Source organism: Ambystoma mexicanum, chromosome 8, assembly GCF_040938575.1.
Source record: "Ambystoma mexicanum isolate Mex_15411 chromosome 8, UKY_AmexF1_1, whole genome shotgun sequence".
NCBI lineage: Eukaryota > Metazoa > Chordata > Amphibia > Caudata > Ambystomatidae > Ambystoma > Ambystoma mexicanum.
Window position 1 is genome coordinate 984,796,225 of NC_090929.1, and position 26,576 is coordinate 984,822,800.

The 26,576-nt window shown below is 45.1% G+C and overlaps 1 protein-coding gene across 5 annotated transcripts in view; it reads right to left on the reverse strand.

The window, feature by feature from the left end:
• KAZN (kazrin, periplakin interacting protein) overlaps nucleotides 1–26,576 on the reverse strand; it is a 1,355,161-nt gene that overhangs the window by 1,177,849 nt on the left and 150,736 nt on the right. The gene's annotated exons all lie outside the window — the stretch shown is intronic.

Sequence of the window (26,576 nt, forward strand, 5' to 3'; positions counted from 1 at the left end):
ATCTCTGCGGCATCTAACAATTCGGCCGAACTCTTTAAAATCTGCAAGGAGCCTGCCACCCCTGCTGCAGTCTCTACCTCTCCTGTCCCCTCCCAGGCCCTCTGTACTGCACTGGCCTCTCACTTCATCTCTAAAACTCAGGACATCCTGTCCTCACTCTCCTCCTATCAACTCCCTCCCTCGCTTCCCTGCTCTTCCTCCGGCCCTTCTGCAGCCACCCCTCGTCCCTCCTTCTCTGCCTTTCCCCTTTTCTCTGCTGACGAAGTTTCCAGACAAGTCCGATCTATGAAAGTCTCGTCTAAACAGGTTCACCCCTGTTCCTCCAAAACTATCAAGGACCACATCGGCTCACTGGCTCCTGCCCTGGCTGACTTTTGCAACCTCTCCTTCGACTCTGGAGTCTTCCCATCCCCCCTCAAGCACTCCCTTGTGCACCCTCTTCTTAAGAAACCCTCTGCCGACCCCTCCTGCCCGGCTAACTATCGCCCAATCTCCATCACTCCCTTCCTGGGCAAGCTCCTGGAGAAACTGGCCATCTCCCAGCTTAACCTCCATGCTGAAGCTGTTGGTAGTCTTCATGACCACCAATCCGGCTTCAGAGCGTCCAGAAGCACAGAAACTGCTCTCCTGAACATCCGTGATGACCTGCTCTTGAACCTCGACTCCAAAACTCTGTGTGTTCTCATTCTGCTCGATCTCTCTTCTGCCTTTGACACTGTCAAACATGCCATCCTGCTCAACCGTCTCCGCGATAACCTGGGTATCACTGGTCAGGCTCTGGTGTGGCTAACCTCTTTCCTTTCCAATCGACCCTCCAGGTCCAACTTGGGTCCTTCCTCTCTGACATCTTTTTCTCCACCTGTGGTGTTCCCCAGGGATCTAATCTCTCTCCCTGGCTTTTCAACCAGTATCTGGCACTTCTTGCCCACCGCATCGCCGCCCTCTGCCCCAACTTTCAGTGCTATGCGGACGATACCCAGCTCATTTTCAGGCTACCCTCGGCCTCCTCTTCTCCTGCCCTCATCTCTGACTGTGTGTCTGCTATCCAGGAATGGTGTGCTGCCAACCACCTCCGCCTTAATGCTAGTAAGACTGAGATTCTACTCATCGGCACACCCACTCCCTCCTTCCCTGCAGCTCTCTGGCCAGCCTCTCTTGGGCCTCTTCCTGCTCCTACCTGCAAGGCAGAAAACCTAGGGGTCATCTTTGACTCCACACTCTCCTTCTCTCCTCATATATCTGACGTCTCTAAGAAGTCACACTACCAGCTGCACCTCCTTAGAGGTATTCTTCCCTTCCTCTCCTTCCCCCAGAAGCTCACTGTCTCCCGAGCCCTGGTTCTCTCGAAGCTGGACTACTGTAACAGTCTCGATCTTAATCTGCCTGCCTCCACTCTCCGCCCTCTGCAACTCATCCAGAACAGAACTGCGAGCCTTGTCCTTGGCCTCAAGCCCAGGGACCGTATCTCTCCAGGACTGAAATCTCTAAACTGGCTCCCAGTGGCTGCGAGGATTAAGTTCAAAACCCTCTGCATTGTCCACAAGGCCATCTGGGGCCTGTGGCCTAAATACCTGCAACTCTCTCTTCCTAAATATCTTCCTTATCGAGCCCTTAGCTCATCCGTCTCCAACTCCCTCAGGGTCAGCCGCTTCTCGAAGAAACGAGCTGGGGGTAGATCTCTCTCCGCGGCAGGAGCCTCCCTCTGGAAGAGCCTTCCTGCCTCCCTGAAACTTGAGGAGAACCATCTCCGGTTCCGGAAGCACCTCAAAACCTTCCTCTTTGCTTCTGCTTTCTCTCTCCCTCTCCCCTGCTAAATTCTTCACTAAATTCTGGACTGAATCTGATACTTGGCCACTCTCACCGACCTCGGTCCTGGGCCTAGCCACTCTCCACTTGCACTGCCTCCCTGGCAACCCCTGCACTGCGGGACTGTCTCTGTATCCCTACAGCCCCCCCTTCCCAGCACTTGTTTGCACTTACCTTGCACTTGCCACCAGCTGGCCCTATTTATTTATCTATTTATTTCTATTCTACTTACCTTGTACTTCACTTTTCCCTTCCCCCTACCCCTGCACTTGCGCGGTCTGAAGGATTGTTGTCTGTCCTCCCCCTGTTCCCCCCTCCCTGCCTTGTCGCGCCTTGAAACACTTGTGTATAGGCGCGTTACAAATGCCATATCATATCATATCATATCATGGGTGGAACGTGTGGGCCGACAACTGTGCCTATACCGAGAATACCCAACTTGAAAAAAACAAGAAAAGTAAAGCTAAAGATTCTACACATTGGAATAGGGTTGCTGAAGTGAATGAGAAAGAGAGCAATCTGTATGAACTACAGAAGAGTCTGAAGCATTATAAAGTTGACCTGGAACTGGTTTTGAGAACTAAGACACTTGAACTGATTGAAAGTTTATACGCTGTAAGAGGCAACGTCTTGGGAAGGGAACCCTGAGACCAACAGTTTTGAACTTGGAGAAGGGGAGCTGGAAATTAAGCAAAGAGCTGGAAGAAGCTCAGAACTTTATTTGGAACACTGTTTATTTTGTTGCTGAAATCCCTACACATTGTTTAGCTTTAGTTGTGAGGGCAAGTACAGGTTTTGGACATTGACAGACTTAAGTTGAGTTTACTGAGTTGGACAATCCTTAGGTTCTTTAGGTAGGGAAATCCTACCTTGGCATTGGGCAAGTCAGGCCTTACATCATCCTGACATTTAAGTAAATAACATTATTTTATTTAGAACATTGAATCTATTGTCTTTGTCTTATTTCATAATGCCTTCACAATAGGCAGCATATGACATTGCCATTTGATGGAGTCATCCATATTGCCGAAGCACAAGCTTTTGTAGGAGGCTTTGTGGCTGGTTTTGCAATCTCTTATCTCACGAAATTGATTTGTATCAGGCTAATGGACTGAGGAGGTGGGCCAGGATTACGCTGGTGGGTTGTAAAACATCCCTTAGAAATAATCTGCATTCGTATTGCTTCTTTGTAGACCCTAACTTTATTGCCGTTTCGGATGGTTTTAGGCATTCTACCATTTCTCCTCCTATTTAGGATCAGTGTTTAAAGAAAACAAAACAAGTGTGCAGAGATAGAATGTTTATGCCCATTCAATTTTTGTTTAACATTGTTTTTTGTTCTTTTCATGGCAATTCTCCTTTGTGCTAGTTAGTGCTTGTCAAATACACTTTAACAGATTAACAGCTGTATTTGGAGTGTATTTTCATTTTTTAGGAGAGTACATCAAATATTAAGTCATAATCATTGAGTTTCTTTTCTCAAAATGGCATTTAATTAGATGACCATTTAGCTATTTGTTGTGTCCTCGTTTACTATTACACAAGTACACATAGGTAAAAATGTTATGTCTTTCATAAATGCATTTTGGAGGTGCATGAAAACAGCACTGATTTATTTTATAGGAAGAGCAACACCTTTTACTGAGGAAGCATGACTAAGTATAGGACTATATGTTTGCTAGCTATTTAATGAAAATAATAGGAATGTTACAAGCCACGGACAACTCTTATGATGGTGTATAGGAAGTAAGGCCATTTATTTTCTGCCATTTAAATATCGTATCTTATTGTCAAGTAGTAATTCTGTTTGGGAGAGGAAGAGAGAGGAGAGAGAAAGAAAGTGAGTGAGTGAAGTTTAATGAAAGTGATCTTTTTTTGTATTGTTTTTAAAAGTTGTTTGTATTTGGTTTATGAACATTTTTAAATGATTTGTATTTGCATGTCATTATATGATATTTACTGTATACTTTTCTTTATATGCGTGTTGCTGCTGTTTTTATTTTGGGCAGTCATATAATATAATATGCATTTATATCATTAGGTATACGTTTATTTAATTTTAATAACTTTTCAATCATTTAACAAACTCTCCCCAAGACTTACAGTTTGGTGGGGCCCATGGCAGACATATATTTTGGAAGATTCCATCCAAATCTGTCCAGCGAGTCAAAGGTTATTATCCATAAGCATTTTGGGAAAAGTCAATGCAAATTGGTTTTATCTTAACTATAGGGTGGTGACATCCGTCCTACAATAAATAATATGACATCAAAATTTAAATCTCCTACATGTCTCCAATACGTAGAAGAATTAAAATCAAAGCCAGCCCTCACTTTAATGTGAGGTTTCATAAATACAGGAGGTGTATAGGACATGTGTGCTTCATATCAGTGAATAGCAGTCACTAATATGTCAAACACTGATATTACATATACTCATGGGCCATATGCTCACTTGCCACACAATTACACGATCCATTCATGCGCCACAAATTCATGTGCTATACGCTATACACTCATCAGTCCTCATGTGGGTTTTCATATAAAAGCTTATATGTCAAGCACATTGCAAATGAGTTTATACCATGCACTCATCCTATACTTATACACCAAACACTAATATGCCATACCCTCATATGCCATGCCACTCACTCAAGAGCCACACACTCAAGCACCATGCACTCATACACCATAGGTTTGATACAGCATATTCCACACACATTCACACATCAAAGATGCAAGCATTTGTTTTAGTTTCTTAGCTCAGTGGGTCAATGTGGGTCCTTTCTGGAATATCTGGCCACTGCGTCAAGGCCACCTGCCGTGTGAATAAGGCCATAAAACAGGCCCAATGACATCCCCCTTCAAGCCCACTGTGTTGCTAGGAGACGCCAAAGAAGGGCAAGTAAATCATCAACAATCAGCTGATGCTTCACAAGGAGAATTTCAAGGCCGAGGCAAAGGCCACCAAACCAGTGCCAAGGAGCATTTGTACACATTCCTGTAGGATGGCAATTATGCACAATGGTGTAAAGCGGAATGCAGGCTTTCAGATGGCACGCACGAAAACACAGGCTCCAATTAGGAGATTGTGCCCATGAAGTCCGCAGCTTATTTCTCAAGAGACCCACATGAACCACTGTGTGCAAGGACATTCTGCCCTAGAAAAGAAGAGCTACATGGTCTCCAAAATTAGAATTCTGCTCTCCTCACATGCCCGGGGACAGACACATTACAGTGTAACTTTGGATGTATTTGCTATTCTCCTTGCAGGATGGCAATAGCAAGCTGCATAATGCAGCGGACAAAATGGTGGGATAGGTATGCATGCCCAGATATCCAACCAAAGCATGCCCTGCCTTCAGTCCCAAAGAAAACCCCACTAATGCCCAATGAGGCCAAAATATGTCTGGGGTTGTTTGTGGTCTGGTGCAGAAGTATGTGGTCTGATATAGCTCCCTTTTCTCAATAATGCTGGCCTTGCTGCTCAAGGCTCTGTAAGAGAGGCGGGTGGGGGTGTTGGAAAGCAAAAAAGGCAGATGCGGGAAACCTGTGTAGTGTTGATGGATGCAGGTTAGAAGAATCTCTTACTTGTGTGCCAATATGTTATGTTGGTTTACACTGCACATCAATGCCATTTTCATGGTCTCCGGGTACCCTCGTAGCTCTGCAAGTCAAAGTGCAATGGGTTGGTTAGGGTAGATAGCGGGATAATGCAGGCGTTGTGCTCAGTTGTTGGTGTGTGTAGAATCAGGAGTAACTGGAGCCTGTGCGTGTGTGCTTTCTGGCTGTGCTTTGCGTTGCGCACTGGTGGCATATTGTTTCCAGATGGGAAACATCCAGTGTCCGAATTGTCGAGTGTTTGAGACTAGTAGAGGTTTATTAGTTGGTATTATTGATGTGCCAGAAGGAGGACTCAGGCGATTCGTAGTCATCTTTCAAGGGTTTTATTAAAAAGAAAATCAAATGCCTAACGCACCCTATTTCTATGAGGGAGGTCCTCCACCTAACAAAACAAAAGTAAGGGTGGATGCTAGAGTCCACATTAAAACTCTTTAGTCTGAATCCTATCCAGCTAAATGGCCCTACCACTACACAGGTACACTAGCCTCAGCAAGGCTTCTGCCTGGCCCAGTTCATACTCCACTTGTTCTCATTCTTCCAAAGTTCCTTTTCCTTTACAGGATATTCCAGCCTCAATACCAACTTAAGTTTTGCAGTCTCTCCTTTTAATAAAGAAAACTTTTTTCATGCAAACAATTCCCTTCCTCCAGGATTGCTTGAGAGCACACACAAAAAAATAAACGTTTGTCCTTCAAGGTGCTGGGACTCCCCAAAGTCCTGTAGTCCTCAGACAGCTTCTTTTCCTTCATACTAGTTATATTGGCTAGGGTAGTGGTCCACCTTGGTTGTTCAAAGTGTTGTAATCTTTCTGGCTTTCTTAGCCTTAATTCAAGTATTCATATCTCCTGCTTTACCCCTTAGACGCGTTGTTGCATGCTCGGGTTTCTCAGGCTCCCGTAACCTGAATAGCTTTTTTCCTGCCATTATTCACACTGTTAGTACTGTCTCAGTCCCCAATCATTGTTTGTTTTTACTCTTGGGTTTCTCAGGCTCCAGTAACCTGAATAGCTTTTCCCAAAATGTTTCACTTTGCTCATATTACTCTCACTCCCCCTTTATAGGGTATTTGCATATTTTTCTCTCTCAGGCTCTCATTACCTGGATGTGTTCCCCAGATATTATTTGCAATGTTCATCCCTTGTAGCGGTATGTCTTCTGTCTGGTTTTTCAAGCTCCTCAGATCTCATTGGCTTTCCCTGTTGCTAGGTATCTCTGGTCCGACGTGCACAAAGCTCAGGCATCTGGGCTCCCTCATACAGTCTGGTTTCGGCGTCTCTTACAGGCTTCCCAGGTCACCATATGCCATGCGTGGTCATGCCACCAGACGACACTGGTGTCTTTCTGTCTCTCCTTGTTTTCCTACATGGGCTTCTAGGTCGGATGAAATGCCAACCCATAGCCATTTCGTTACAGTCTAGCTTGCCTCTGTGTAGCAGTCGCACTGCCTCCGTAGAAATCTCTTTGCTATACAATCCGTCCTCTGCTTTTACAAATCAACGAAAATAATTTGAATGATGTCCTTCGTTGACCAGAGCATTCATGTGGCATTTAACATTACCTGCAGCCAAGAGAGTAAAAGAAGGATCTTAGTAAACTACTGCGGTTGCAGGAGAAATACAAGTCTTTTCCATATTCATACATGCAGACAAGTTGGTTTGGATTGAGAGTTCCATTCTGGAATAGGAGTCCTTGTCCCCAAGAGGGGAGTCATTCCCAGTGAATTCCCAATTGCCCAGACCCTATACAGGGTCTTGCATAGTAGGCTCACCTCCTTAGCCTCAAAGGGGGTGACTGCCCTCTGAGAAGAAGGGACGAATTGTCTAGATTCATCGCAGGGGGCTTTCTCTTGCCTTCTGGAGCATGCATGTTAAGTGTGTTATGAGTAAGGGTGGCTGAGAAAGCAGATGATTAGTAGGTTTTGGGTACTGAGTTGTGGATAGGGTCTTGGTGCCATGCGGCAACCTGATTCCTTTTTCTTTCTTGTTGGGTACTCACATTTGCATGGATGTGTGGTTATGTTGGTTCAGAGGTTGATGTGACAAAGTTGAGCTTGCCTGGTTGTGGAGAAACAGACTATAGGAGAGTTGGTATTATGGTGATTATTGTTTCGGGGGTCTGTAACAGTCTCAGATGGGGTGCTTTCCTTGGATTGGCCAAGCTATGTGGTAAGACCTACAGGGTTTTGTGGGGTCTCTTGATCCATTTGACATTAATTTCCTGATATATATATGGTGTAAGAAATGTGGGGTGTTCGGTTGGACGAATCCTCGCAGTCCACTTTCTTAGAGACTCATGTGGAAGTGGCTTGGGCATTGTGCGGAGTTGATGTAAAATGCTCAAAGGAATAATCAGGATCTGGTTGTTGTTGGTCCCTTCTATTCCAGTGAGTTGAATAACAAGGTTTTTATCAGTTTACCAAAAAAAAAACAGGTGGTCTTCCAGAGTTCGGATTTCCTTAGGGGTCAAGTTCCATAGTTTGGCTATGAGAATGGAGAAAGCAGTTCCTCTGAATTTAGTTCTGATAGCGCATAGATTGTATGAGCATGTTGGGGCTTGATCTCAGAGTTCTTCTTGGGGGCTATTGGGAGGTTTTTTATTGGAGGAGTTCAGCTCCCTGTCTAGGGCTATGGGCAATGCAGAGGGCTTTGAAATTGATTTGTTTCTTGACTGGTAAACAATGCAGACTTCTATGGGCTGGGGTGGTATGTTCGATTCTGTTTAGTCTGAGGAGGAGTCTTGCCTCTGTGTTATAAGTGCGTTGTTGTTTCCTGGTGCGTTAGGCAGGCCTTCCTAGGGATACACTGTTTGCGTAGTCTATTCTTGATATAATACAAGGGAGATGACGATTTGGTGTGGAAAATTAAAGGTATGAAAGGATGCCTCTTATCAAGTGCAGAGAGTAAAAACATTTTGTTCGTATTGCTTTAACCTGTGGTTCTAATGTCTAATGTGAGACCACTGTCCATGAACATTCCTAAGTTTTTTATTATGGTTGAAGTTTCCAGTTGAGTTCCAATTTCTTGTGGCCCGGTGATTGATGTCTGTGTTTGGTTGTCATTTTGTGACGTCATCATTATTTCCATTTTGGTTGGGTTTCATGTTTGGTTATTAGTCATCCAGATGTTTAGATCAACGCAGCATTTATTGATAGCACTGTTAGGGTTCCTGTTGGCTGTCATTTTAGAGATTAGATGTGTGTCTGTGTAGTTGTACCATGCAAGTCCATACATTTCAATGTGCAGGGCCATCTACATATTGAAGAGACACAGGAGGGGCTTGAAACTTGTGGTACGCCACAGGTGATTTGTCTTGTGTTTGAGGTGAATGGTGGTAGGTAGGTTATTTCAGAGAGGAATTAATTCATCCACTGTGGTGCAGTGTTTTGAATGCCAGGTTCTTCAAGTCTTTATTAAGTTTGTGTGTTTGATCATATCGAATGCTGCAGATATGTCCAGTGTTATGAGGGCAGATTGGGTGTTGTCAGTACTAACATTTAGGTCGACCAATATGGAGAGGAGAGTCAATTTGGTTCCTCTCGTGAGTTTGAAACTAAACTGGATTGGTCCACCAGTCTGTTGGATTCCATGTGGTTGAATAGTTCTTTGTGCTTGTGCTTCTTCAATATTTTTGCAGGATAGGGTAAGTTTGATGTTGATCTGTAGTTGGCGTGGTCGTCTGTTCTTACTGTCACATTTTTTAAGAGTGGTTTATAGTAGGTTGATTTGTAGGACTATGGAAAGATTCCACTCTTCAGTGATAGTTTCATTAATAGTTGGATGTAGAGGGCTGGTGTTTTATGGGCGAGTAGCTGTTTATAGGGATGTATACAAAATGTCCTTTTCACAATTGATCGCAGGAAAATTGACCTTTTCACAATTGATCGTGAATTGAAGGTCAATTAGGACATATATGCGGGGGAAATCCCCTGCAACCTCCCACTCAATCCAAAAAACCCTGCAAACCCCTAACCAATCCCATTACATTATTCATTACCCCAAACTCACCCTACACACATTATATATAAAGTAAAATAAAGGTAAACGTCAATTGTGCAGAATTTCAATTAGGACCACTATTGGGTCAATTAGGAAAACAGGTCCATTGTAAAAGGTCAATTTGGGTAATACCATTTATAGACATCCAGTGGGCATGGGTTGCTGAGCGATCCAACCTTACTTGTTTTGTTTAGTAGTGTATTGAAGGTTTCCTCGGTTATTGGTGTGAATAGGTTGAGAGTTGTGTTGTTAGTTGGCTCTGGTTTCTGGTAAACTGGTTGTTTGCGGTCAGGTAGGATGAGTCTATGCCCTGTTGGATTGAGTGTATATTTGTTCTGAGATGGTCCGTGGCTTTGACACACAACATTTGCGAGGATATGGTACTATTGCTGCTTGAGGTAACGTTTTTCATTTCCTTGATAATTCTGTAAATTTCCTTTTGTGGCTTTGTTTTGGATTGGATTATTTCAACGTAGTGCCCTTTCTTGACTTTTAAAACTGCCACTTTGTACAGCCGAATTTGCCCCTGGTAGTTACCTTTGTCCAGTTGATTGTTTTTCTAGTTTGCGGTTTGTTTTCTAAAGTACTCTCAATTCCTCTGTCAACCCTCTAGCTGCCACTTTTTTCTGTGTTGGTTTTAAGGTTTTTAAGGGCACCAATTGGTCTAGTGCTTTAGTAATCCAGGTGTGAAGTTTGTCTCTCATGACGTCTGGCTTAATTTTGTTCAGTTGTGATATTTCAGGTGTGCTATTTTCCAATAGTTGTGTTACGTTTTCTCGATTGAACCTGTTCCAGTTTCATTTGGTTGTCGTTGGTTGCTTTGCATTTGTGGTCAGTGCACGGATTGGGATCATATTGTGGTTGCTCCAGGTGGATGGTCCTGCTGGGGCAGTGGTGGAAAGTCCATCCCTGCAGAATAGGACAACTGCGTGTACTTTGTCATGGGTGTGGACGGGTGCAGTTTAGCTCTGAGTGCAACCACCTGGTTGTGAGAGATTAAAATGATGGCACCTAGCAGCTTGACTTGGACTTCCTATTTTAAGGGTGGACCCAAGTGTTCTGTGTTGGCATGTCAGGCTGAGCACCCTTGGTCTGAGGAGTTGTGCAGAGCAATATCGGGGATTATGATTTCAGTTTGCCAAGAAGCTGCCAACACATTTTACTTTGCTGAAATCTTTGCAGACATGTGCAACCTCAACCCCACACCTCACATCAGTGGAACAGTGTGTGTAAAAACAAGCAATGATAATATGCACAAAGGCCTACCAGACGTTTAATTTCATCTAACAGGAAATGATACTGAGGCACACGCATACCAAAGCAAATACCAGTTCTCCCCCGCACTCCCACTTTCAAATTACAGTCTCATGTGAACACCCTTGCACCTTCGTTATGTGAACTTCTCAATGTCCCCCTTTGCAGCCCTAACCCTGCCCCACACACTACTACACTACAATCACCTACTTCCACTAGAATTGTGTAAATGACGCAAGTGCCAGATCTTCACACTATCTTACCAAAGCAGACCCTACCTGGTTCTAGAGTATTGCGCCCACCACCCTGCCATCCAAAAGCTCTGCTTGACTTTCAGGAAGGCATTTTCCCTCTTAGGTACTGGGAGGCTTGATGTCAGATGTCAAACGGTGCTCGTAGCATGGAAACAGCTATGGATGGACCGGACGGCAGGTCTGCAGCAACAGAAAACACGGGCACTGTTTGGGAAGCTATTCCCACTGCGAGGGCAAAGGTAGTTCACATTAGCATAAAGCTGTTGAGGTATCATCACCGTCTCAGGTCCCAGGAAAAGAGTGTGTGAGAAATTGATCACTGCTGCCAACACAACATGGAAGTGATCTCTTGCTCTGCAGTGACCCAGTGTGTGAGGATTCCCAGGGTGTTCCATGAGGGCAGTCATCCATCGGTGTACATTGACACCTCCTCCCATCCTCTTTGTCAAGTGGTGCATTTTGTTATGTGTCAACTGGTGCATCGACACTTGCAAGTACCCCAGGGAGTGTACTCTGCTTCTTATATTGGTATGAAAAATGAAACTGCTTACTGGCAATATTTGCGTCTAATGGTTGATCTACTACTTCAATCAATGAATGTTTATGTTGGAAAGTCTGCTCCCAGGTTAAGTTTGCGCACTTTCTTCGGCAGCCTACACGGGTTTCCAATATGTGTCCGATGGGCCGCGGGAAAGGTCATTCTCTGCCATTGGACTTCTTCAGAGCTAGATAGTTGGGTTTAGATTTTCCATGCACTGCGTCAAATGTGCTCGCCACTGCTGATTATGTCGAGTCAGATTCTTTTAAGGGTTGCTGATTTTTTATAAGATTTTTCCATGAAATGTCTTCAAATAATGCTTATATTCCAGACCTGGATTGTCCACGGGGAATACCGCTCCTTTCATGGCCACACCATGGACTTTTATCTTTGAGAAAAGTCCTTTGTGGGTATGGGGCACCAAATCTGAAATCCTGTCACCAGTGTGGTGCGGGAAGAACAGTATACGAATTGTCATTTAACAAGAGTCTGGAAACTGTGCTTCTGTCCTTCACAGCGACAACATAGCCATGCATTGTTATCTAAGCCAGTGCCGTGTCGGGCCGTATAAATCCCTGTGCGTTCCAGACGGGTCAAATGGAAGACCTTTGCACACCTTGGCTTTGCTTCCCCCGGAAATTGAGTGCAACACATAAGTTCTGCCACTCCTCCTGTGTCTTCAGCACACTCATGAGTACTTGTGGCCCTCACCAATGATCACCAGGCGGCGTTTCTCGCACCTACTTCTTGGCTCATCAATTGCAAGACAGGTCACCTAGTTGGCTTTTCTGAATGAAATAAAAACCTGTTTTTATCTAGGCTTCCACCAAAGCACTTTACAAAGAACATTTTCACATACAAAATGTGCACTCAAGCTATGAATCGGGATTAAAGGCTGAGTCTGCCACTGCAGAATTAGAAGGTGCAGATCACACACACATGTCTTATCAGCAAGCGCATAACTAGCTGAGAATGAGCAAACTGCTTTGGCACAGGAGCACTCACTACAGGAGCACACTCATGATTTCACCAAGGGCTTGTTTGAAGGCTTGCATTCATGAGTTTCGAAGCCCCATAATTGTTAGAATGCTGGACCCATCTCCAGTGGGATATACCTTTTGGGGTGCTTGCCAATCCTGGTAGTCAAGTCACTTCATACTACACCTCCTTAAAGGCCTTCCTTTCCTCTCCTTCCCTCAGAAGCTCCTTGTCGCCCAAGCTCTGATTCTCCCTAGTTTGGACTACTTTAACAGCCTCTTTCAAAATCTACCTGCCTCCGCTCTCTGCCCTCTACAACTAATCCAGAACAGAACTGCGAAACTTGTCCTTGGCCTCATGCCCTGGGATCATATCTGGCTCCCTGTGGCTGCAAGGATCAAATTTAAAACCCTTTGCTTTGTCCACAAGGCTTTCTCGGGCTTGGGTCCACATTACCTTCAACTATCCCTCCATAAATACCTCCCCTCTAGAGCCCTTTGCTCCTCTACATCCAACTCCCTCAGGGTCAGTTGTTTTTCTAAGAAACAAGCTGGTGGTAGATCTTGGTCTTCTGCGGGGGCCACCTTCTGGAACTGCCTACCTGTCACTTTCAAACTTGAGAAGAACCATCTACGGTTCTGGAAGTTCCTCAAGACCTTCCTCTTCGCCTCTGCCTTTGCCCCTCTTCTCCCCTGCTGATCTGCTTTCTCGCTCAGCAATGCCGCACCTGGCCAACCTCTGCCCTTTGGGCCCAGGTACCTGCTCACCCTGCCACCCTCCTGCACTGCCCCCTTGGCGCCTCTTGCACTGGGGCCTGTATCTGTACCCATACAGGTCCCCCCACTCTTTGTCTGCACTGATCGGATACTCTCTATTCTGACTAACCTTGCAGTTGGCCCTCACAGGCTGCACTACCACTGTTTTGATTCACCGTATTTATTTATTTTTTATCCACTTACTATTTATCTTGTCCTCTCTTATGTTCTGCACTTTCTAATTTCTCCCCCTTCCCATGCACTTTCCCCCTTTTCCCTTCCCCATGCACTTGCGCGTTCTCAATGTCACTGGGCCTAGTAAGATCGTTGTTTGTTCTCTCCACTGTTCCCCTCCCTTCGCCTGGTCGCGCTCTGAAACACCTGTGTATGAGCACAATATAAATAAAATATTATATCATATCATATCACAGTTCAGCCGCATTAAAAGCTTGCAGTGGCGGAAGATTTGGTTTCCATGCATTACACGATTTTGTTAACAAAACACCTGCAAGGCTGAACATATACTTGCAATCTCGGGTGAGTAAGTGGATTTTGTGAGTTGAAGGTTTAGTTGAGGAGACCCTGCTGCAGTTTTCTTTTTTTACGACCAAATTTATTTATATAATTAGAGACAGTTATTTGAGCAGTGGAGTAACTGGGCTGAAATTGTTGGGAGGACATGACATCTCAAGGACAAGGGACACCACCAAATGAGAGGGACACAATAGTCGGCCACGAAAGTTCGGGGGACAAACACCATTGCCCCCCGCCTCCCTAAAACGACACCCATGTATATGCGCTGTGCTGTTTTCTGCCCACATACTGTAATGTTAGACTGGCAGGCTTTTTCTGTACACGGGTACAATATGTTTTAACGCCTTCCTTGGACTTGACTTTTGCAGCCATTTCTCACTACTCCACGGTATGGGCGGTATTACGGATGCAAGTGTACAGTCCTGATGTCGCACTGCATTTCTTACATCAAGTCTGTGGTGTAAGCTGCGAAACATACATTATTTGCCCTGTTTGGAGAGTTGCGGCTGTTTGGGAATTCATGCTGCTCGGTCACCACTGTCTAACCCAAAACCAAATCGGAGATCTTGCTTTCCACATGAAATTTAATAAATCTACCAAAGTATTTGTTCGAAATATGTAGTCCTGAAATGTTTTATATTCCCCCCCAGCCTTGACATGGTGATTCGTGTGGATCTGTTCATTAACAGGAAAGCACAATTGAATATTGCTCTAATCACTGCATTCAGTGGCGTAGAGGGCAGATAATGGCCCACCAGCCTCCTCCATGGTTACAACATTCAGAAGCGTACCAGGAAGTTTTCAGTCCTGAATACCCCGGAAAACACTGGGGTTATTGATTTTTGCACTATGGGATGCCTTCTGGAATGCAAATAGTTTAAAGGTATTATTTTGTTGGACAGGAGATGGGCTCCACACGCAGCACACGTACCTAATCTCCTTTCCAAAAATAAAAACAAAGATGGCTGCTGCCAGGGAAAATAGAAAAGAGACTAGCTCCTTTGTTTATTTCCATGCTGGTGGGGGATGGAGGGAGGGCAGCAGCTGGGAGAAAGAGGCATCATAGGCAAGCAGATAACTTGAGTATTATTGGGAGGATGGGGGCCAATGGTGCGAGATGCTGTGAGGATGGAGGGAGTGAGGGAGGTTGCGTGGCGGTCTCCGGTGGCTTGGAGAACGTGTGTATTTACTGACCGAATCCACTAGCATTCCTGTGGTTGTGAATGGCAGTTAAAACATGGTGCATAGATTTCTCACTCATTGGCTAAACCATTCAATTTATTTCAGCCATCCTTTTTTTTTAAGCCATATATACACTCGGTGGTGGAAATTGACTTTTTTTACTGGGGGATCCCACCTAGAGTGGGGACAAGGAGGGGGGGGGAGATTCAGTGTGGGGCGGAGTTTTTATTAGTCGCCCCATAAACATTTTCCGCTCAGGCCTTCAGAAGATGCATCATAAACACCTGGAAAATTGCCTAATTACTAATGTTGTCAGCAAAGTACAAAATGTGCACATCTTTTAAATGCAAAAAAAAAAAAGGTACATCATATTTCCTGTACAGTGGATTTCAGAGAACTGCTGCTCAAACCCTCAAGTGCTCTAGCTGGATCCGGGAGACTTTTCTTTGCGGCATCCCAGATCGGGGAAATATCCGGCCCAATGACAGCACTGCAAACATTAGTTCAAACGTGTTCACACCTGTAGCCTCAATATGAACTTAAAGTCATGTTTAGCAGGACTTCTAGCACATAACTCCAAAAACGTGTTGTTCTTCTGTTTTTTGGAAGGGGATAGTAAAGAAGATCAACAGGTACAGAAATATTATACTATCTTGATCTTTATTGAACTGTTGCAGTGCATTAAATAATCAAGTGGACAGTTGGACAATAGGTAAATAAACGCATTGGACGGTGGAGAATAAGTGGTTCGTGTGACATCTATTAATTATTGATAAAGTAAAGGTGAAAGAAAACGTCTACGTTTAAAAGGATGTCCACCCCCACCGCCGCCGCCTCATTTGTGAAATTGGCAATCCCTGTAATTCATAACAATACACTTAAGCATTCACCAGTATTTTCTATTTCAGTTTAGCGTAGCCATTTTCAAATGTCATTCATGTTTAGCGGTTTTCAACAAGTTGCATTGCTTTTTGCGTAAAAGCCTTAAAATGGCCGACGTGCCGGTCGCATCATTTTAAAGTCTTTTTTTCCCGTATGGAAACGCAGTTTTTGTTCCTACAGCAGACTTAATAGACCGTCCCCTGCAGAGATGAACAACCTATGAAATGGACTTCCGTTCCTCGTTTTCAAAACCAGAATTCTTTCTGCAGTCAAACAAAGAGTGCAAGACGATATTACACATTTTTTTTGTTGCTTGTGGCCATCAGCTGCTCTTCAGGGATCACGGCAAACAATGGATAACAGACAAAGCTCTGTACGTCCCAGCTGTTGAGCACGTGATCAAGCCTTGTGTGGGAAAAAGCCACAGTTTTTCCACTTCCTCTCGCTTTCTAGCATTAATCAGGCAGTGTGTGCAGGGGTGGACTGGGGAGCAAAAGAGGCCCTGGAAATAATTTTTCAGCAAGCCCAACCCCTTTCCTATGGGGAAATACCAGACAAGACAAGCCCAGGGTGCAGAGGCCTACCGGGAAATCTCCAGAGTTCCCTATAGGCCAGCCCACCCCCGAGTGTGTGATGCGAGATAACCTAACTGGTGAGATTTTCTTAAATTTCTGACATAAGTACATAAAATTGAAGACTGGGCGCATCAACACTGAGGTTAATACAGCCCCCTTCCTCCACCAGGTTGAGTGCTGAGCTGGAATGAAGGACAGGCGACTGCAGATGTAAAACTTGTTTTATGCTACAGCAGGGCTACTACCTCCACACTGAACTGCACCTTCACCATACCACAATAGTGCCAACACATCCAAAGTCGTTTGGCTTCTGCTCATGATTCTTAAACCACAGAAAGTGGCAAAGGTGATGGACTTGTGTCCAGAGATCGTTCCACAATAAGATAATTCCCGGCAACTGTCTAAGACAACCAGTGGGGCACAACTGGATGCCATTTTGGCCATAAAACATCAAATCTGGTCCCATTGAAAGGTAGGGAGGCACCAAACCTGCAAGTAGACTCAGGTTGTCAAAGTTGGGTTATAGTGGCATGCAGCAAACTGGGAGTCTGTTGCATTTGTCAAACCATGGCGGTTACTGGAGTTAGCAAATTGTCAATATGTTTGTATTGTGCAAATTGAGTGAAGAGAGGGTGTTGGTGTTATATTGAGAGTGTGCGGGTATAGACACATGGGGGACATTGTGTTATTATGCAAAATGGCAATATTCGGGTATTCTGGATTTTTCAAACTGGGCTTTTGCTAAGTGGGTTTATAGGGGGGTTTCTAAACTGGAAATGTATAGACATTGTGAAAAATTGGTATCTATTGGGGTTGTTAAATTGGACGTATCCTGAGTTTACCATAATAAGAATATATTTGGATGGGTTGTTAAACTGGACGTGTCCAGAGTTGACCATAATGGGAATATGTTGGGATGGTGCTGGCAAAATATTGGCATTGTTAAACCTTCTAATGTTAAAAGGGCAATATGCTGGAAGTGCACTGGAGGGAGAGGGCCTCCATGTCCTTGTCCTGTACTCCCTTATTTGTGCTCTGTGTTTTCTCCATCCTGGCAGTGCAGCTCTTCCTCGTGTTGGTTGTGGTGAACAGAGGCCCTTTGGATACCCTTATGGCACCCATGGGTGAGAGGTCCAACCCTGCACCCCTAGTGTAGTTTTTTGGGCACCAGTGTGAGGCCCGCAGAGCAGGGTATGGGCTGGTGGCAGCTCCATGCTGAATTTGACAGGTGCTCCGGGTATCCTCCATTTCTGGGATACCCAGACCCTGCCATAGGAATCAGTGGATTCCTGATAGAAGGCAAGATGGCCCTTGTGGCCTCTTGGTTTCTATGGTCTGTTACCTTGTTTTCCCAAATTCCTGGGAAGCCTGGACTCTGTCCCTTCCCCTGACTGGCGGTTGGGTGGAAGAACCATATGTGGTATTGTGGGGGATGTCCAGGCCAGACTGGCTGGACCGTTCCCAGTGACTATGTTGTGGGTACACCCTTTGGGTGGGACCTGTGTGAATAGAGTGAGTGACCAATATGCATTCTATGTTATGGGTGTCTGGTTCCTGTTTGTGTGACACAAAGAATGAGACAGCCCTGCCTGAAACTGACATGAATGCAGTGTGGTGTACTGAAAGGCTGGGTGCTGGCCACAATCCACATTCCTGGTTATTGATGCCTGGGTGGAAGTGAATAGCCTGAATGCATGCGAGTCTGACTGGCTGCCTGCCTGCATGCATGCATGCATGCATGCATGCATGCCCTTCTGTATGATTGGCTGACTGAGCCTGGCTCGGCAGAGTGAATGAGGGACAGATGTGTATATCCTGGGACCTCTCACTTCCCAATTTGTTCAGAAGTTGAAGGTGAAACTTAAAGCTGCTTATCCTTGAAGCCCAGCTGGAAGAAGAATTGCTGCTGCTTTCCTTCGACCAAATTTAAAAGCTGCTATATCTGTCGAGGACTGAAGAGAGAGAGGACCTGGCTAAGGGACCTCTCCCCGAGCTACGAGGGAACATCGTGTAAAAGCTGATCTTCATCGAGGTACCCTGGAAGCCAGTCCTGAAAAGCTGTCGCCAGAAAAGGGGTCCACAGAGAATCTTGAAGTAAAGCACCAGGACATCGAGGTCGTCAAAGTCCATTACGGTCGACCGGGATTCAGAGGATTTCCTTAACCAATGGAAGCCAGTCGAGTCGTGTTGCCCAGAAGCAGGGACAGCTTGACACAGTGCTGCTCGACGCGCAGAGCCAGAATGCTCCACCTCGCCTAAGCACATTGAATGAAGGGCTCCCTTGCCATCACTGTCGACCGCTTTGGCCCGCTGGAGAAAGTCGAGGTCGTCGACAACTGAAGAGAGTCCGCTAGTGGGTTTCCCGCCACCCGAAGCAAACACAGACGCTGACGTTAGTGAAGATCCGAAGACCAGCCCATGGTCTAGTCCCAATCGGCGAAGCTATCCCGACTCCCGCTGCTGGGCCTGCGCTCATAACCAAGCCTTTTTTGCAGCACCGATCTCTTTGCATTGAGGTGGACCGCACGCCTCTCACAGGACTTCCACGATCGCTTGTTGAAGAGCACGGCAAAGATCGTAGCTGCAGTCTCAATGGCAGTGTTCACCTTTCTTCGAGGACTCTCAACGCCCTGTGGCTCCTGCTTTAAATGGAGTCCACACTTGAGGGATCCGTCGACAAACTGCCGAAGAAACTCTTCTAACTCAGGTACATTGGGGTAGTTGACAATTTTGACCAGTAAACAACACTCTTCAAACATTAATGGACTGGGCTTGTTAATACTCTTTATTAAAGTTGCCCAGGTGGGGGAGGTCCTCACTCAGAACTGCCTCTAGGTAGAGGGGATCAACATTCTGCCATTGTTTAACCCAACTTGCCGTCCTTCCTATGATCTATGCTGCTACACATTGCTGTATGATCTGTATGCCATTATAACTGTCAGCAGTTGATGCATTTCAAAGGAGTCAATAGCTAAGCATGGTACCACATAGACATGGTCTATATATGCCATATTAGAATTTCCAGAGTACAAAGTGTGTTATTAATTGATGCATACATCGGGAATCATATTTTTATATAAAGAACTGTTTTAGCACTTAACATAGCGTGTGGACATTATTTTGTGGGGACTTGGGGACTACACTGTACTGAAGAACCAGCCGGCATCAACTCCTGAAAGCTTAAGCCTTCGTTGCTCGTCCAAGCTACCAAATAAAGAACCTTGCCTGGGGTGCTGTGGGGTTCTACTCTGCCATATAGAGGGCAGGAGTACAGATACTCCCCTCCAGTCTTTACAGCTGGTATGACGAATCAGCTTCTGGGGCACCAGTGGTCCAGGGTTGAACATCGGTTTCTAAACCATCAATCAACCCCACACCTCTAGTACACCAGAAGGGATCCGAACAGATTGGAATACAAGTGAATTATAAGATCTCCTTGTCCAATTTTGGGAACGTGGACGGAACAGCAGGCTTATCTCCGCAAGATTGTGGATCATTGGTTAGTTGCAACACAGCGAAAATACAATTATTACCCAAAGGGCCTGCCCTGTCAAGGTTGTGTACAAATATCTACTTAATTATTACTATAACAGACGGTTCTAGCACACTACAAATACGACCCACCCTGTAAAGGAACACAGAGGACAGACAGTTTAATGAAGGAAAGGGATGCCCTCTGGATATGGACAGGAGGGTAGTTGGTCAATTAATCAGTCTTATTGCTCAAGGTTATTTGGTTAAAGCATCAATGGTGCAAAGAGTAGTACCTGTCTCTAGGGGCCTTCACAGAAGGGCCAGGAGGGCATACCACAATGTAACTGATGCTGAAGAAGTTTTTGGTGCTTGACAGAGTCGAGGCGGTTCCAGGGCACTTTGCAGCCCTTGAGACAGAGTTAGTGGCGGGAGATAGCTGCGGTTATTAGGCGGCAGGCAGTTCGGCAAGCGAGGCTGGACAGATATCTGCAGGCTGGCCGGCGTGGCGGCTCGGGCCAGGAATCGTTGTCTCTGTGCTGGTTGGCAGATCTGGAAAGCTGGTCGAGGCATCTCGGATGGCTCTTGTGACTGCAGCATGACAACAGTCAGCGGTGCAGTCAGATGCGGTTCGAGGAATCGGCTGTCTGGAAAATGTCCTTAAAAGATGGACGCTGGATGATGCTTGTGTAGCAATCCTCGAAGCTTCTTTGCAGGGCTTGTGTTGTCCTTTCAAGGCGGATAGGCCAAAACTCAGGAGCGTGTTTGCAGGCAACAGCCTTGTCCTTAGTTCAGATACTCTCCGGCAGTTCCCACCTAGGAAGCGTGCTAGCAGAGCACGCGGTGCGCTGGCTGGGTACCAGTTCTGGAGCTGCCAGACGGTTCCTCCGAGTCCAGCGTCTCCCTCTGTTCCCTCAGAGATGTTTAGGAGAGGGATATTGCTTCCCTCTTGGAACACCTGGCCTCCCTTCACTGGCAGAAGATGTAAGGTAGACTGTACTTTCAGCCCGGGTCCGAATGAGTCCTTCTTACTCCTTATCTAAGTCCACGGATCATCTGTCAAGCGAGAGGTTCAGTTAAAAAAAATAAGGGTACCTGTAATGCTGCCGGCCCTCCAGGGGAGTAACATGAAACAAAAAAATATGGACCTCGACAGGTAAGATTGGATACTCTCTTATACACACAACTTCAATATGACTTATATCACAAAATATATTTATTTAAACTCCACTTGACACTGTTTGCCTTCTTTGATGCTTATTAAACATCCACATATCTGTTACACCATTCTTACCACTATTCACACACTCAAATATACATCTTAAACACAAAATGAACTATTCAAGAACCCTACAAAATTCATATAATACACTAATTCCTAGTACCTATATCCACACTAAATAGACGTTCAAAAACGCATCAAATAGCATTCTGCTTTTTTTAATGGCATCGACATATTTTTCGGTTGGCTGTTAATGGCTACTGATTGAGACAATAGTTGGCGACCTTCTTCAGGATGGGGGCAGGTAAGAGATTAGCCCTGACCCCAACGTGTCATCTGGTGGGGGATGTCATCTAGCATATATCCCCAATACAAATAGTGGGGGTAATGTTAGCGTTGGAATATATTCTCAACCCTCATGAGTGAAAATTACAGGGGCCTGATCTCGCGGTTAGGTGGGGCATGAGAGTCACAGTGCACCTAATAGTCCCTACTCCAAGTCGAAAAGGATGTGGACTGTAGACCGTCACCACTTGTCCCAATTGTGTGTCTGTTTATTAACATCTTGGAGGTAATTAGTTGGAAACTGCTCTCATCATTTGAAGATGAGTGATTCAATCGACAATGGAGTCTTGATCATACATAGTTGTACATACAAAGAGCATCCGACTCAGCATGTATTTTGCATGCATTCGTCTGGTCGAAGGGTTGAACACTCGCGGGCGTTTAGTGTTCAGCCCTTCGACCAGATGGATGCATGCAAAATAGGTGTAGTATATTTTGCTGGCCTGTTCATCCCAGAGAAAAAAATACAGGGATTGTCAAACAGAGTCGGGGGTCAGCAAACTCAGTATTTTTCTATTTCTATGAATTTACTGAGTTTGTGCAAACTAGCAAAGGTGGTATTGTCAAACTGGCTGTTAAATGCAATTGTCAAACTGGGAAAAGCCTTGTATTGTCAAATGGGAATTTACCGAATTAGTTGCATTAAGACTATATCCGGATGGTGAAACTAGGAATATACTGGGATCATGCAAACTGGGAATACCGACCTAGGAATACTGTGCTTTTGCATATGGAATATACTGGGTTGGCAAACTGATGTTAACAAACTGCAAAAATCCTGGGTTTGTCCAAGTGGAATATTCTAGGGCTATGGAAACTGGGAATATACTTGGGTTGTCTGAAGTTAGTGTCTGGGACTACTTTCATGGCAGGCATACATCACTGTTTAGGGCAACAGTGTGATGGCCAGGTGTGTGTTCATCCTCGTCCTGGAGTAAACAAAGGAGTTGACGCACTTAGGTTTAGTGCAGTGACTGCATGTGTGCTGGTTTTCCAATGCCAAGATTGTTGCAAAAGTTGTCATGGCACTGGGACTAGGACCCGCTACATTTGGTCAGTGTGCTGGGCCACTAGCTATTCGGGTGCACTGTTTTAGCGTTTAGGACTGGTGGGAAGATAGAGTTTTGGGGGTGTTCGAACTGGCCAAATGATCCGGTTTATACTGCTGCGCACACCAGCGCTTTATGTGGTCCACGCTGAAGTACTTTCACGCCTACAAATCAAGACATTGCACCAGATGCGAACAACGGGTACATTTAGTTATTTCACCAGTGCAAACGCAAACACTTCTCCAGCAGTATGGCCAGCAGAACATAGATAATTTCCTAAACATTATGTAGGTTTGCCAAAAGGCTGTTGCATGAGGGAAGTGATGGCAGCAGTTCCATTTGAACCTGTCTGATACTGGCTTGAGTAGGCCTGGCTTGGCAGACCAGCCCACACCAGACAGAATGCAAGCCTTTACCTGGCTGCTTGCGAGGAAGAGTCTTTACTGAAGTGCCCAATGTGTGCTGTAGCTTTTCTGCCAACAGAAACCCCAGAACGCTCAACAGTATTAGCTTTCAGGATGGGTGATATTTCGTCAATGAAAAAGGATGGCAGTACAAGTAGAATTGTAGACAGTGCAAAGGCAGAGGCAGCTTGCAGTGTAATCGCTGCTCCCCTGTAGATCATGACCATTACTTTGTTTGATTCCTGCAACATCTTCTGTCAAGAGCTCTGCTCGCCATTTCATTAGTTTCGGCTCTTAAAGAGCTCTGCACCACCATTTCATTAGTGACTTTACTGTCTGGTACATTGGTTTTATTTGCAGGGCATGAACTGGGGCATGTGCGACAATGCTTTAGATTTATGGCAGTAACTCATCCGGGTGACCAATCATGGAAGTCTCTATGGTGAGGATGGCTGCTAAGAAGCTGTCTGGTCTATTTAATTAAGGTTTCTAGTTGGCGATTCTGGTGCAGGTGACTATGATGATTTGACGTCAAAATCATCTTTGATCATGAAATTAATAAGGACATGGTCCATCTAAAGTTGATGTATTGTTTGAGATTTACATCCTACAGTACGAAAAAATAAATCTGGAGGTGGGCCACCACCTGTATTGTTTTTTCATTTTACAAGGTGGTTTTAGCCAAGGAGAAGTTTATAGAAGGAACCCCGGATGGCACTTATGGAGCTAATAATCAAGTGCTGTCTATCTATTTCTGGGTAGTGAGATGTACATTAAACAGTGAGACAGAGACTGCTGTTGACAGTTCGAGATACTGCATAGGTTACGAAATCACCCTACAGTATATATAAAATCAATTTAATAGTTCATACAAAAATAAAATCACAATACTGTGGTACATACACATGTTTAAAAATGTCGAGGCACTTGGGATTAGTGCAATGTATTTGCAACAATCAGCAAAGGTGAAATAAGTGTGGTGTAAACATAAATGTAGTTACTTCACAACATGATATGCTTAATGTTCTGTAACATAGGAACTCAAAGCTCTGGTGGAAATGATTTATGTTTCCAGTCTTTTCACACTGTGTGTTAAGTCGCAGGTCTTGACTCCCCTCCAAAGTTTCACAGGTCCCAGGCTGCCCCGCCAGTCTTTGCACTTGCCTCCTGGCCTCTGCACTTTGCTCAGCACTACTGCACTTTCAGCACCCACTCCATGAGAGAGGTTACCTCTCTGCACTTAACCCTGGGCCCTACTGAAATGGGCACACTTGTTCCCCTGCCCCCTCTCTTGCACCTCCGTCTGTACATTCGCATGGCCTGAATTTACTGGGCCTAGTGAGTTCTGTCTTGTCCCCCCTCTGCCTCCCCTCCCTTATCTGGTTCGCCTGATACACTTCATGCTCTTGCACTAGGAGAAATGCCGTCAGGTCTAAGCTAGTTACTTTTTTGTTAGATCATTCGGAAACGTCAAGGCCCAAGAATGACTACTGTACTCCCTTGTTCCCTTTCCGCTTTGAAGCACTTCACTTGTGTATAAGCGCTGTACAAAATAAACAATTACAATTTTCCAAGACAGCTGGTTAGTGAATATAAAGGCTACACCAGAGACATCTACCACATTGCGGTTGTCTGCATAGAATCTAGCTATTGGCTTGGTGCAGGACTGTAATCACAGGTGTTGAAGGGCTTTGTGGATACACTGCTAGCATGCACCTTCAGCCTACATCAGCTGCTTGTCGAAGGCCCATAGATGTAATGTAATACCTTTCTGAGCAAGATTGTATGTTATTTGGGCACCAACCATTTGCAGTAAGCTTCTATTGTCTGTTTGGATGGTCCACCTCTTTGCCATACTTAGAAACCTCCTTAAAAACCGATTCACTGAGCTGTACGAAAATCCTGTGCCTGGAAACACAGTTGTTCCTCTGAGTTACTCTGATTGTACCCCCAAAATGCTGAAGTCTCTACTGATCGCATGGCACTTATCCCCAGACATTCTACACTTAAAAAAAACTTGAAACACCCCCTTTTGGAAAAGCCTAACCAGACAGGTCTAAATACACCTCTACCCTCCTAGCTTAATGTAAAACTATAGTGGTTTACTTTTCAACTGTACGGCCAATGTTAGTCAAAGCTAACAAATTTGACACTGCCAGGCTTGTTGGCAAACTTAAAATATGTAATTATGTACGGCATGTGTGCTAATTCTTCACACACACACGGGTATATGGCTTATTACTAGATGCCATAATTATGTTTCGGAGTATGTAAATCAGTTAATAAATGTTTACGGCCAGTAGCTGAATTCTTAAATAAAATTCAGATTGACATACTGCGTGCAATGACTTGATCCATCCTTAAAAAGTGATGTAATACATCCAAGAAAGTCAGCAACAGCAGATTACAGAATACGATGGCTGGTAGGCTCACTAACTTCCGCTGTAAGGCAATCCCAAGTAGTCAACCTAGGTCATCACCAGTAGGGTAACTAACAAATTACCCCAAAAATCTGCAAATATTTCCCAATTGGCTGGGGAAGGAGTGTGGAAAAAAAAGGTCACCTGGCAATGGCGTTACAATATCCTGTGCTACAGGGAGTAAATGTAGACGGTATTAGCCTACTTGTTTAAAAAAATATTTGACCTTTTACTTGAGAACAATTTTTTTTGGGTTGAAATTCCATCAAATTTAATTAAATATATATTTGGGGTGGGGTAAGGGAAAGGGGGGATTTGCGGGGGGTCTTCCCCCGCATTTTCGACCAAACAAACGACCAAAAGAAATTCGGTCAAATGTGAAGAGGTCAAATATTTTCGACCAAGTAGACCTAAACCATTGTAGACCATGCTCTTCAGTTAACACTTTGATGCTGATTGACTCCCGATAGCACTTGTCCTTAGCCCACCGTTGTCCCATCCCCCACCGTTGTCCCATCCCCCTGCATAGGCGCTCCCTGGCCTCTCTCTGCATTCTCCCCATTTTTCTACTGCACTTGTTGCTTGCTAGGTGTGCACTGTATACATGCTTCCACCATTTGTGATCAATTTGCCCTTGCAAATGACCATCTACGTTGGTATGCAGTGCCTACAGATAAACGCAGTGCTTTAAGTGGGCCAGGGCCTGCCAGTGCTGGGCCCCGGCAGTCTCCAAAAAGGGAGGCTGAGCCGCGGCCCTGCTGGGGACCACCAACCCCACCAATTCACGGCAGGTCATTGTTCCGTCACGGCCGCAGCCACGACGGGAGATGAGCCTGCTGTCATTAAGTCAGGCAGCTGTGAGTGACAGAAGTGCAGGGCAGGCACAGCTTCGCTCAGACTAGTTTGCACAAAGCTGTGGCTGGCTGGCACTTGTGTTAGTCACAGTTCAGGAACGCACAGCGAAACCACCATTAACACCCTTTTGTCTCCACTTCCTGTTGTGCCTTTTACAGCGTAAGGCTGAAAATAAGAATTCAGTTTCAGCCGTACACTGTAACAAGCACAACAGGAGTGGAGACAAAAGGGTGTTAATGTTTGACCCATTAACTCCATGGCAGAGACATTAGCTTCTGAAAGCTTTCACTTCGTGGAAAGCCTGTCATTGAGTAACCTGCCAATCAGACCAATAGTACCTCAAAGGGCGGCACAGTATTGTCGAACCACTACTGATTGGGATTTGAAAGCAGCTGATAAAACATGACGAATCCGTCACTTAAGACACTTCTGAT